Genomic DNA, 13,359 nt, shown 5'->3' on the forward strand with positions numbered 1-13,359 from the left:
CTTTCCTCCCAAGAGCGTTTAATGTCTGTAAACCGTTGTGACGGCTAGTTCCAAACATCAGTATATAAAAGCTTAATAAATAAATGACACCCTGTAGTCCTTCCCCGGGGCATAAAGGAATGGGTCAGAGAGCGCTTGGCCCTCGAGGGAGGATTCAACAACCACCGATTGATGGGGAAGCTGACACTTATCGAATCCAGTAGCTGTCTGGATGAGGTAGACCCCATCCATCTTCCTGTTAAACGGGAGGCACTGTGAGGAAGTATTCCCATATCCTCAATAGCAGCTCCTTAAGGATATCATGCTCTGGGACTGCCACAATTTCCTTAGGAAGTTCCATGAACTGGAGGATCTCCAGCATCTTGTGCCTGGCATCTTCCTCCATCAACAACTGAAATGGAATAGCTTCAGCCATTACCTGCACAAAACCTAGGAAGGATACGTCCTCTGGCGGGGACCTCCTTTGCTCTTCTGGAGGAGACAGTTCTGAGGGGAGACCCTCTGAGAAGGCTTCCGTAGTATCATCCACCCAGGGATCATAGGGACCCTCTTCCTCACTGTAATCGACAGGGGATGGGCCCTGAGTGCCCAGCCTTCATCCATAGGCACAGTCACCAACCCCAGTGCAGACCCCAGAAAAGCTGGATGAAGGGGCAACAGGCCATGATCTCTCTGCTGGTCTAGGCAGAGCTTCCTCCTCAGAGGAACCAGCAACAGCCACCACATCAGTTGGGGGAAACATCGATGCCCCACTGGGAATCATTGGCCTCCTGGAAACAGAGGCCAGCCAGGTCAGCAACACTGATGAGCACATTGAGCCGTTCTGGCAGTGGATCCAAAGCAGACAGGATCAGCATTTGTGCTGTTTGTGCCAGCACTACCCACTCCACTGCCAGCTGGACACGTTGCTCCATCTCCTCCTTGAATGTTGCTGAAGCCATCACAGACTGGGAGGAAAGAGGAAGAAGAAGTGGCCAGATCTTCCTCAGATCCCCCAAGGTGGATCAGTGACCAGCACCAGGACCGGTGGAGACCATCACAGATTCCCAGCATCGATGGAGGATGGGCACTCCTCGCCACAGTCTCGTTTCGAAGGGCATCACGACATGAGCCGGTGCATCCCTGTGCCCAGCAACGTGCACTGAAAGCAACTGGTGCCAATGCTTTCTTGGCTTCTCGTGGTGCTTGGCCCACTCTTAACCTGGTGCCAAGGTCAAAGATAAGGAACCTGACCTCCTTGACCTGGAGGAGACCAAGCGTGGCCAGTCCCTGGCACCCGTATCCTCCTGCAGCATTGACAGAACCAATGGTCCTGCCGATGTCGATGGCGTGGTGTCCATCAGTGCGGCTCCAAGGTCCATTGATGCCAATGTCACTAATGCCAAATTCGATGACTGACTTCTCCGACCCCAAGAGTTTCTCTATCTTTTCGAGTTGGGCTCGACGTCCCTTCGTGGTCATTTGGACATGCTTGCAACAACCCTGAATGTCATGTGATGCCCTCAGGCAGAGGATGCATATCATGGGGATCCGTGATAGACATGGCATTTGGGCACCTGGAGCATAGACAAAAACCAACTGCAGCCATGACTGAAGCATAAAAAGAGGGACAAAAAATGAAAACGATGGCGGTAGGCAACGATGACTGGTGGGCATAGAGGCACCGCCACCATGGGAGAGGCCAACGCAAAAGAAAACTTACCCAAAACGCTGAGAATCCTAGCTAAGGAGGCTATGGGAGGAGCTATGGGAGGAACAGAGAGGGAGCCAGCATCGATGGAAAGCAAAAAAACCCATTAAGAAAAAAGGGGGAAAAGCATTTTCCACAAGTTTTAACGAAAAAGAAAGAGCTCACTGACACACTGATGCAAAAACACCACGGAAAAACACAGAGGGACCCCCATGTGGACGCCTGGTATAGGGCATGTTCAGTATGCCAAGTCAAAGTTCTGTGCGGGCACCATCTGATTATGTTACCCAATGGTGAGGACTACCATCCTGTTGTACCTGGAGAAAGAATAGTCCCATCGGCTGAAGATGGATGCTGCTGCAACTTGTGCACATATAAGTATGTGACAGCATGAGAGTACGTGTGCGTGAGAGAAAATGAACGTGTATATATGACAGAGAGAGAGAACAGTGTGTGCCCTATACCTCTCCTCCTCTAATCCATGACAATCTCAGAGTGAATTGAAATAAAAAATTCCAGATATGGAGAACAAGAAATTTCTTTTATGCTGATTATTTTTAAGCACTGGGTGTTATCTGATGTGTCTGCTCTTTTGAAATATTTTATTGATTTTTGGGAACTTTCTAAAAATGTGTATAGGTTTAATTATTGAATATTCTATTTGTCAACTGTTTTGAAATATCTTGATTGTATTATTTGATACTTTATGAGGAACAGTGATGTTTCTGTTTTTCCACTGTACCGCATACTGAGTCTTGCTTGTTGCGGTATCCAGTTCAGTTTTGTCTGTTATTTTCTATTTGTACTTTACGGTCTCTTTATTCTGTATTTGCTGAGAGGCTCTCTGTGTTCTGCATATATGACTGAGATGAGGTATCCCAGTAGCATGTAGTTTATGTGTAGGTGTCTACAGCTTATTCTGGCTTCCTGATAGGAGGTATATTGGTGTTTTAGGCCTTGGTATAATATTTGCAGTGTTGCTTTTTCATAGTTAGGATTGTTACTGTTGGAGTGCCAACATTTAGTGCTGTTTCAGCACTGGAGCTTTACCATATTGTAATTTAATTGTTTACGCCATAACATGTGGGGAATCCCAAGCTGAGGACTGTGGTAGAGCATTTATTGAATAAGCAACCCGGATCTCACCATGGATTGGAGACTATTAAGTGAAAAGATTACACAATACTGCTTGTCCAAATTTACTGTCACTCCTTGAGAGATTGCCCAGACTAATAGGATGTTAAGGTGTATACTGACGACCAGGTTGCAGCTTTTCAGATGCTCACAAGTGTGCAATGGATGAGGCCATATAGCTCTAATTTGATGATATTTGATGAATCTGTAACTTGTAAGCCTGTTGATGTATAGCAGTGTTCAAGGCAGTCTGATATCCAGTTAGATAATGTATGCTTGGGGACTGCAATGCCCAGTCTCTTATGATCATAAAGTACAAAAAAGTAGTGAAGCCTGATGATGTGCCCGAGCTCTTCTCGTGTAGTAGGTTAAGGCCCTTTTGCAGTCTGGGGTAAAAATGGCTCTCTCGCCTTCATGAGCATATGGTCTAGGGAAGAAGTTAGGGAATACGATGGCCTGATTAATATGGAAAGTTGATACAATCCTGTTGTGTAAAAATTGCATATACAGTGGATAATGAACTAATGCCTGAAGTTCTCTGACTTTTCTGGCTGATGTTACTACTACAGAAATACTACTTTCCATGTTAAACTTAATAGAAGCACACTTCATTAATTGAGATAGTACACAGATCCCATGGTACAGGTGGTTTCTCTACTGGAGGTTTAATTTGCCATAAGCCTTTCATAAATCTTGATAGTAGCGGATGAGATGATAGAGGCTTACTGTTATCTTGAATATGGTAAGCCACTACGGCACTGAGATATACTGTTACTAATGTGACAAGGTGCAACTCAGAAAGAGAGCAAGGTGGTTAGTAATTGTTTGGGATAAAATGAAAACAGGTTCAAGGTGTTATGAGATCATAAGAAATTGCCATGCTGGGTCAGACGAAGGGTCTATCAAGCCCAGCATCCTGTTTCCAACAGAGGCCAAACCAGGCCCCAAGAACCTGGCAATTACCCAAACACTAAGAAGATCCCATTCTACAGATGCAATTAATAGCAGTGGCTATTCCCTAAGTAAGCTTGATTAATAGCAGTTAATGGACTTCTCTTCCAAGAACTTATCCAAACCTGTTTTGAACCCAGCTACACTAACTGCACTAATCACATCCTCTGGCAACAAATTCCAGAGCTTTATTGTGCGTTGAGTGAAAAAGAATTTTCTCCGATTAGTCTTAAATGTGCTTCTTGCTAACTTCATGGAATGCTTCCTAGTCCTTCTATTATTTGAAAGTGTAAATAACAGATTCACATCTACTCATTCAAGACCTCTAATGATCTTAAAGACCTCTATCATATCCCCCATCAGCCGTCTCTTCTACAAACTGATCAGCCCTAACCTCTTCAGCATTTCCTCATAGGGGAGTTGATCCATCCCCTTTATCATTTTGGTTGCCCTTCTCTTACCTTCTCCATCGCAACTATATCTTTTTTGAGATGCGGCGGCCACAATTGTACACAGTGTCCAAGGTGCGGTCTCACCATGGAGCAATACAGAGCATTTATGACATTTTCAGTTTTATTAGCCATTCCCTTCCGAATAATTCCTAACATTCTGTTTGCTTTTTTGACTGCTGCAGCACACTGAGTTGACGATTTTAAAGTATTATCCACTATGATGCCTAGATCTTTTTCCTGGGTGGTAGCTCCTAATATGGAACCTAACATCGTGTAACTACAGCAAGGGTTATTTTTCCCTATATGCAACACCTTGCACTTGTCAACATTAAATTTCATCTGCCATTTGGATGCCCAATCTTCCAGTCTTGCAAGGTCCTCCTGTAATGTATCACAATCCGCTTGTGATTTAACTACTCTGAATAATTTTGTATCATCCACAAATTTGATAACCTCACTCATCACATTTCTTTCCAGATCACTCGTTGCATTCCTTTCCAGATCATATATACCATATTTTTCGCTGCATAAGACGCACCTAGGATTCAGAGCAGGAAAATTAAAAAAAAAAAAATAATAATGGTGTGCTAAACTGGCTGTGTTCCTGGGCGTCTGTGCATCTTAAGGAGCAAATTAGGGGAAGGCATAACATTTTTTTGGTCCACATTTCATTTTCGGGTCTGGGGAGGGCCATTTTTGACCACTCCCCGAATCAGAAAACGTTTATCGTTCTTTGTTGAGAAAAAAAACCAAAACCCCCCATCCCAACCCTTTAAAGTTAATTAATTACAACCCCCCACCCTCCTAACCTCCCCAAGTCTTGCCAAAAGTCCCTGGTAGTCCAGCAGGGGTGTGGGAGTGATCTCCTGCACGCGGGCCGTCGGCTGCCAGTATTCAAAATGGCGCCGATAGCTTTTGCACTTACTATGTCACAGGGGCTACCGGTGCCATTGGTCGGCCCGTCACATGGTAGGAGCAATAGATGGCTGGTGCCATCTTGTGGGCTGCACAAAGTCAAGAATAACCAGTAAGAAAAAGGAGGTGATAATATCCTTAACACAGGTCCTTGGTGAGGCCTCATTTGGAGTACCGGTACTGTGTTCAGTTCTGGAATCCATATCTCAAAAGGAATAGAGACAGGATGGAGGCAGTCCAGAGATGGGTGGCCAAAATGGTGTGGGGTCTGTATCAGAAGACCTATGAGCCTGAAGGTTCTAAATATGTATACACTGGAAGTGCAGGAGTGATATGAAGCAGACCTTCAGATACCTGAAAGGTTAATGATGCATGGACTTTGAATCTTTTCCGTTGGAAAAAAAAAACCAAAACTCGGGGTGTCACAAATAAACTCCAGGGAGGATCACTCAGAACAAACATCAGGAAATATTTCTTCACAGAGAGAGTGGTGGATGCCTGGAATATCTTTCCGGGGGTGGTGAAGACGAAAACAGTCAAAGAATTCAAAAGGGGCATGGGATAAACACAGTGGATCTCTAAAGGCTAGAGGATGAAAATGTCAAGTGGACCAGTGGTCCCCACTCGACCATCTCTGATTTTGCTGAAAATTTATAAGGATGTACATGTATGTTTGAAACGAGGTTCTGTAAAGTTTTAGGGCCAGATATCAAATACTTGGGGCACTGTTGCCCTTTCACTGGAGGTCCCACCAAGCCCGCGGCTTCAGCTACGAGGATTTTGCAAACTTTGGCACATAGCCATTATAGAAATATAGTGGCTATGATGCTGAAATTGGACATACTAGCTCAACTTTTGCTGGTGAACACGAAAAAATTAGTACCAGCAATCACAAAACAACATGTCGGTCTTAATTTAGTGTCAAAGTAGCTTAAAAATCACGCGGCATGACATTTAAGCCATACTTTGACCAAATATAACTCAAAACCAAAAAGCATTGGTAATTGGTGCTTTGACCAGTACACCAAACAGCTACATAAGTTTGCATTGCTGCAATATCAGGGCCAAGGCATATGTATTTGTGGAGATATTTATACCTACAGATGGTGAAAAGGCATTTAATGATCAAATCTGACCTATTTTTAAGATCAATTATCTCAAAAAGGGTACCCCTCAAATCTATTTATTTTGATATCAGTGGAAAGAGCAAATTTTTCTCTACAAGGATCATCATTTTCTTTTTTGGAGTCTCTCAGTTTAAGAAAAGAAAAATGCCACTGAACATGGCGTTTTTTAATCATATGCAATGAAGGGTAACTGCACTATTTAAACCCTTGCGTTGGTCCATGGTGGTTATACCACTACCAATTCCCTAAGAATTGGTATTATAATCCTATTAAGAATTGTAATAATGCCAAGTCTTTTGAGAATTGGCAGCCCCATCGCCTAGGGGCCACGCCCGATAGCCGTGCAAGGCCAGCCACGGGCGGTCTCTTTATCGCAGGTTCCGAAGCCTGAGGGTGGGTGTCTTAGCCTAGGATCCCAAGCCTAATATTGGGTATCTTTTGTTGGTTCCCAAGCCATAAAGTTCAGTCTAAGTGGTCTGGAATTGTTGCTGAATTTGCAACATAATTGGTTCAGAGAAGCTGTATTGTTGTCCCATTGCTGTTGCAGCTGGTGCTGGAAGTATTGCAATGATTGACTGCTCGGGAATCCAGCAGGTATCATTTCTCACAGGCCAGTGAAAGAAGCTAGCTGGTCCATGAGGATGCATAAAATTTATTAATGCATCATGGTCATCGACTGAAATTTCAGAAATATTTCCAATCCACCAGTTGTTATCGTAAATGCAGACAATGTATTGCCCTGGCTGGAGGTTTGCAATTGGCACAAAAGGCACTTCTGATCTGACAGATCGATCTACATGGGCAATGAAAGATGATGTGTCATTTGACACCCTTGAAATGCGAATCTTTTTGTCATCAATTGGCACAAACTGGTGATTTTCTCGTGTTCCAGCAATTGTATGTCCATCTTTGAACCTTTCCTCTTGAACTACCCGTATTTCGTCAATTTTTTCTTTTGGAACAAAGAAAAACTTGATTCCATGCAGTTGCTCGTTGCAAAAGTTAAATAAATCCACTGGGGTCAGTATTTGGTTTTCAGTTGGGCATTGAAGACTGGCACGAGCTGCCAACCTCTTTGCTGTCCCTCCAATCCCATCACAGGGTGACTTTCCATGACTGGTACCAAAAAAATTCCATTCAGCGCTGATATTGAAATCAGCATTGTGGTGGCACAAGTTGAGAAAATTTTTGAAATTTTTGTACTGGGCTGCAGATCCATTGCTGAAGTAGTGGATATGACGAATTCCATAGATGAGAGTCTTGAGATACTCCACAATCACTGTTAAGAAAGTGTGGACTGCAACTGTGTCATGTCGTGAGCAATCACTGATTATGCACAAGCTGATGTTCTGTGCAGCTTCACCATTTAACTCCTTGAAGTAAATGACAAATGGGTGTACTGTAGCTTGACTATTTTCCCAGTGGAAACCTTGAATGGCATCTTGAACAATAAATGAGTAATTTTCAGCAAAGTCCATAAGGATCACAAGCTCTCCAGTTCTCAGACTTTCCTTCAACGATTTCAGATAGCAACTTTGATGCTTGGCGATGTAGTGATGGCTGCAAAGGTTAGAAATTTTCAAAACCAATTCTTCAATGAAATCTTCTACAGTCAATTGTTTTGTATCAAGCATGTCTCGATCAGTGTGAATCCATTGTTTGAACTCAATAATATCATCAGAGTCACTGTTGACAGTTTGACTAGAAATTCTTTTAATCCTTCAGGACCTGGGCATTTTTCACAACGGCCAAGCATGCAGTCCTTGGATTCAATTCCACAAACCATTTTGCATATGAGCTCTTTGTAGTCATCATTGATTGGGCTTGCTGCAAGCATTAGTTTGACATTTTGGTGAATGGTACACACACAAACAGAATGTGTTCCAGCAGATCCAACGGTTACGCACCACTTTGGCCGAAGCTCACAAAACTTGGAAAATCCAATTTCAGGCCCATTCCGATCCCGATAGGCAACAAACATTTCCCTCATATTGCTCAGTAATAATCGCTTTTGCATTTGCTTTTTTTCTCCTGCTATTCGCACTGATACATAGTCTTTTTTACCAGGGCACATTCGACTGAATTCATCATCCTCAAAAAATGCCTGCACTTTTTTCTTCACTTCCTCAGAAAGTTTCTTGCCACACTTGATTCCAGGTAAGGCTAAGATTCCATGTTCACATTTAAGCTTTCGAGCTTGTTTGACCATTCGTTCAGACACACCGAATTCATCTGATGTAGCCTTAATGGACCAACTTTCAGGTGCCAATGTCAAGATTTGGACCTTTTCTGCCCGACTGGACACCTGCAGCTTTTGCTTCAAATCTGCCAAAAGGTGATTGTAATCCAGACACATGTTGCACTGTGCTGTTTGTGGTTGCTCAATGTCTTTTGGCTCAAGCCCTCCTATTGAAGCAATCTTGCTAGTAAAGGCATTTTGCACCTGGCTTATCTTTCTCCTTGCATATCCAAGTGAATCTCGCTGGCTTACCCGTTGAAATTTCAGAGGAGAGATGCCAATGGATGTTAAGCTTGAATTTAGACTTGTAGAACATTCCATTCCATCTGGATCTGATTCAGAGGAAACTGGATCAGCTGATTTTTTGCTTTTAGCAAATTCTTTTCGACATGATGCGCACATCTTCTGGCCAGGCTTCACATCATTCTTTGTAAATTCTTTCAACTGGTCAGCTGCTAACAAATTGATAGCTCGCAAATTCTTTTTTGTGTTATGAGCTTTCTTTCCAAAAGGATTGCAACACGATTTTTGCAAATGCTCATATTTGGTCAAGAATAAAGCTTCATGGTGTAAACAGATTTGTGAATGTTCATCAAAATTTAATCCCACTCGTCAACACAGCAATTTCTGTTCATCCAATCCAAAGCTTGTAAACAATTTCAACTCATCTTTGCTATGGGTGAATGTCTTAAGGTGGCACATCGAATTGTTCGCAAGGCCAATAGAGCACTGGGGCGATTCTTCATCAATTTCATTTTCCATCGATAAGAAATCAATAATATATGCAACAAAAATGTAACAATAGTCAATAAGTCTTCCTAAATAAAAAGGCTTATAGGTTTTCAATTATAATAGACATTGCTAGCAACAATACGACTCTGTAATCAAATTAAGAATGTGACAATCTGAAAATCGAACACAAAATCAATGCATTACGCGCATAAATAACACTATGTTTAAAGTCATTTTTCTTGCCTTAACCTAAAAGTCTCCAAAAAGAAAAGAAATTATTCCAGTAGAAAAAATTTCCTCTTTCCACTGATATCATAATAAATAGATTTTAGGGGTACCCTTTTTGAGATATTTGACCTTGAAAATAGGTCAGATTTGATCATTAAACGTTTTTCATCATATGTGGGTGTGAATATCTCCACAAATACATATGCTTTGACCGTGATATTGCAGCAATGCAAAGTCATGTAGCTGTTTGGTATACAGGGTAAAGCACCAGTTACTAGTGGTTTTTGGTTTTGAGTTATACTTGGTCAAAGTATGGCTTAAATGTCATGTCGCGTGATTTTTAAGCCACTTTGACACTAAATTAAGACCGACATGTTGTTTTGTGATTGCTGGTACTAATTTTTTCGTGTTCACCAGCAAAAGTTGAGCTAGTATGTCCAATTTCAGCATCATAGCCAGTATATTTCTATAATGGCTGTGTGCCAAAGTTTGCCAAATCCTCGTAGCTGAAGCCGCGAGCTCAGTGGGACCTCCAGTGAAAAAGCGACAGTGCCACAGGTATTTAAGATCTGGAGCTAAAACTTCATAGAACCTCGTTTCAAACATATACATACATCTGAATAAATTTTCAGCAAAATCGGAGATGGTCGAGTGGGGACGATTTTAAAAACTGGTCCACTTGATGTGGAATGTCCCAAAAGCCAGCAGAGTTGTAACTTACTGGCGAGGCGGCTACTACCCTTAGCAGAAGGCACGGAGTTCACTAACCTTAACCAATATGCCTTGATGATTCTAATGCAACTGCAACATTGCTCCCCACTTCAGCAGCAGGGGAAAGGGGGAATAGGATACAGAAAATAACCAACTTCTACAGTCTGAGTACTGATACACAGACATAAGGGAAAAAGCACAGGACTGTTTCTACCACCAAGTCCATAAGCAAAGCACGTCAAGCAACACTGTCTGAATTTTCAAGAAAGCTCATCACCCATTAAAAAATATTGCTAGCTGCAATTTTTATGGGTGGCATAAGGCTTGGGGATAACTTCACAGAGCGAACCATTTGGTCCTTTTTCTGCCATCATTTCAATGTTTCCATTCTTTTCCCCTCTTCCACATCACTTACACACCATCTCTTTTCTTACCTCTCAATCCTTTCTCTTCCCTTCTATCCCCTCTCTCTCACTTACCCCCGCCCTTCCCTTTTCACTCAGTCCCCTCATCCCTGGGTCCTTTTCTTTTTCCTGCCCATGGATGTGGGGACCCCAGGGTTACATAAATTCCATACCACCACAGGTTTTATCTTCCTACCCGTGGGGTGTTGCGCCTTGAGCACATTGGGGTAGATTTGTTTGTGCAACCCGGCGCGAACAAATCTACGCCCGATTTTATAGCATGCGCGAGCTGCCACGCGCATGTTATAAAATCCAGAGTCGGTGTGCGTAGGGGGTGCACAATTGTGCAACCTGAGCACGCCGAGTCGAGCAGCCTGCCTCTGTTCCCTCCGAGGCCGCTCCGAAATTGGAGCGGCCTCAGAGGGAAAATTTTTTCCGGGCCCCCCACCTTCCCCCTACCTAACCCACCCCCCAGCCCTAACTAAATCCCCACCCCAGCTTTTTTCAGAAAGTTACACCTGCCAGCGTGCCATTCCCCGGCCTGGGGGGCTGGTTCGGAGGCCCTGGCCACACCCCCGGAACGCCCCCGAACGCCGCGCCGCCCCGGGGCTTTGTGCTCGCTGGCGGCCTATGCAACGTAGGCACGCAGGGCTTTTAAAATCTGCCTCGTTATTTGGTAGTAGCTTCTTTCTGCCCCCAGATCCCCGGATCCTTATGGGCATGTCATTATTTGGTGCTGCCTCCACTGATGTCTTTTCTGCCCACGGGGTGTGGAATCCTATGAGCATTTTGCATATGGGTGCAGAGTTAAGATGGCTATCACAGAAGTGTTTTGGGAGGCACTTGCTGCTACCCCAAAATTGTGTCTGAGGTGGTCATCTCACCCTGCCTAATGATAGAACTGTTCCTATCTATCAGAGCTGAATCAGTATCATGACAATGAGCGGCAGTGGCAAGCAACAGCACCAGCACAAGGCTGCTTCACCCCCAACTTATCTCAGGAGCAGGTAGCACCAAACTCCATCACACACTCTCCACGGCCCAGCTCCTGCTATCAAAGAAAGCTAATATATTAAATGGTTAAAAAAAAAGCAAGGCTTAAACCTGTAAGTCAAGACTATATTTATCAATTCTGTGTTTAATATTTTACATCCCTACACAAAAAACATACTTTTACTTATTGTTAAACGGTAGTGCGCTTTTTTTTTTTTTTTTTTTTTTTTTTTTATTATAGATGGACCATGGAGAAACACTATCCCTGTTCTGGATCTGTGGCATCTCTCTCTTCCCCCCCCCCCCCCCCCTTCAAATGAGTACAGACAAGATACCAGGACCTGGTTACATGATGATCTAGAGGCGTACCTGGAGCAAGGGAACTCTAAGGGTGCTCTGCAAAGCTTTTATGAACATTTTATTTATTATTTATTTATTTTGATTTTTTCTATACCGGCATTCGTGATAACATCACATCAAGCCGGTTTACAGTAAACAATGGGGTAATAACTGGAACATAGAACCAAATATGTAATATACATATTATAAATACAGTTACAATAAACAAGGATACGTACAACTAGGAGTAAGAAGAAGAAAAGATAGGAACTTTAACATGTTGTATTAACCTGTAGAATGGTAAAGTTTCCAAAGATGGAAGTGAATGATTTACAATGAATTGTTCAGTTCAAAAATGCAGTTTTTAACAATGAGGAAGAAAACATAAGTAATGAAGATTCTGGATGTTTATAAAGTGTAGGGGAAGATTATCAGGATGGTTATAAAAGAGAATTGTTGCTTGGAATTTGAATATCGGAGAGAATTGTTTTTAGTCTGAGTCTGGGAAGGCTTGTTTGAAAAGCCATGTTTTGAGTCTTTTTCTAAATGTCAATAAGCAGGGTTCTTGTCTAAGTTCCGTTGGTATGGAATTCCAAAGAGTGGGTCCTGCTGTGGAGAAAGCCCTATCTCTATAAGTTATATGGAGGGAAGTTTTGGAAGGTGGTACCTGCAGAGACTCTTTGTAGTACTCTCTTATGGGTCTGGAGGAAGTATGCTTTATGAAAGGGATTTGTAGGTTGAGAGGAGCGATTTGTTGGATGGATTTATAGATTATGGTGATTGACTTATAAAGAATTCTGAAATGGATTGGCAGCCAGTGTAAATCTTTAAGGATCGGGGTGATGTGCTCTCTTCTCCTTGTATTTGTTAGAATTCTAGCTGCCGTATTTTGAACCATTTGTAGCGGTTTGGTATGTGTTGATGGGGTACCTAATAATAAAGAATTGCAATAGTCTAACTTGGAGAAGATTATTGCTTGTAGGATAGTCCTGTAGTCATGGATGTGGAACAGAGGTCTTATTCTTTTTAGAACATTCAGTTTATGAAAGCAGTCTTTAGTGGTTTGGTTTATGAATGCTTTTAAGTTAAGCCTGTTATCGATGATTGCGCCCAAATCTCTTACTTTTGTTGTTTGTAGATTAGTTGGAGGGATTGTAGGGGTGTGGCTAATCTCAGATGATATTAGAAGGAGTTCCGTTTTTGAGGAATTTAGGATTAAATTCATACTGGAAAGGAGGGAGTTGATTTCTTGCAGATAATATTCCCAAAGATCGAGGGTTTTTTTAATGGATTCTTTAATTGGTATCACAATCTGGACATCATCTGCATAAAGGTAGTGTTTAAGGTTCAAGTTGTTTAATAGATGGCAGAGAGGGAGGAGGTAGATGTTAAAGAGGGTGGGAGAGAGGGATGAACCTTGTGGAACTCCTTGAGATGAAGGGTA

The sequence above is a fragment of the Rhinatrema bivittatum genome, chromosome 2, assembly GCF_901001135.1.
Source record: "Rhinatrema bivittatum chromosome 2, aRhiBiv1.1, whole genome shotgun sequence".
Taxonomy (NCBI): domain Eukaryota; kingdom Metazoa; phylum Chordata; class Amphibia; order Gymnophiona; family Rhinatrematidae; genus Rhinatrema; species Rhinatrema bivittatum.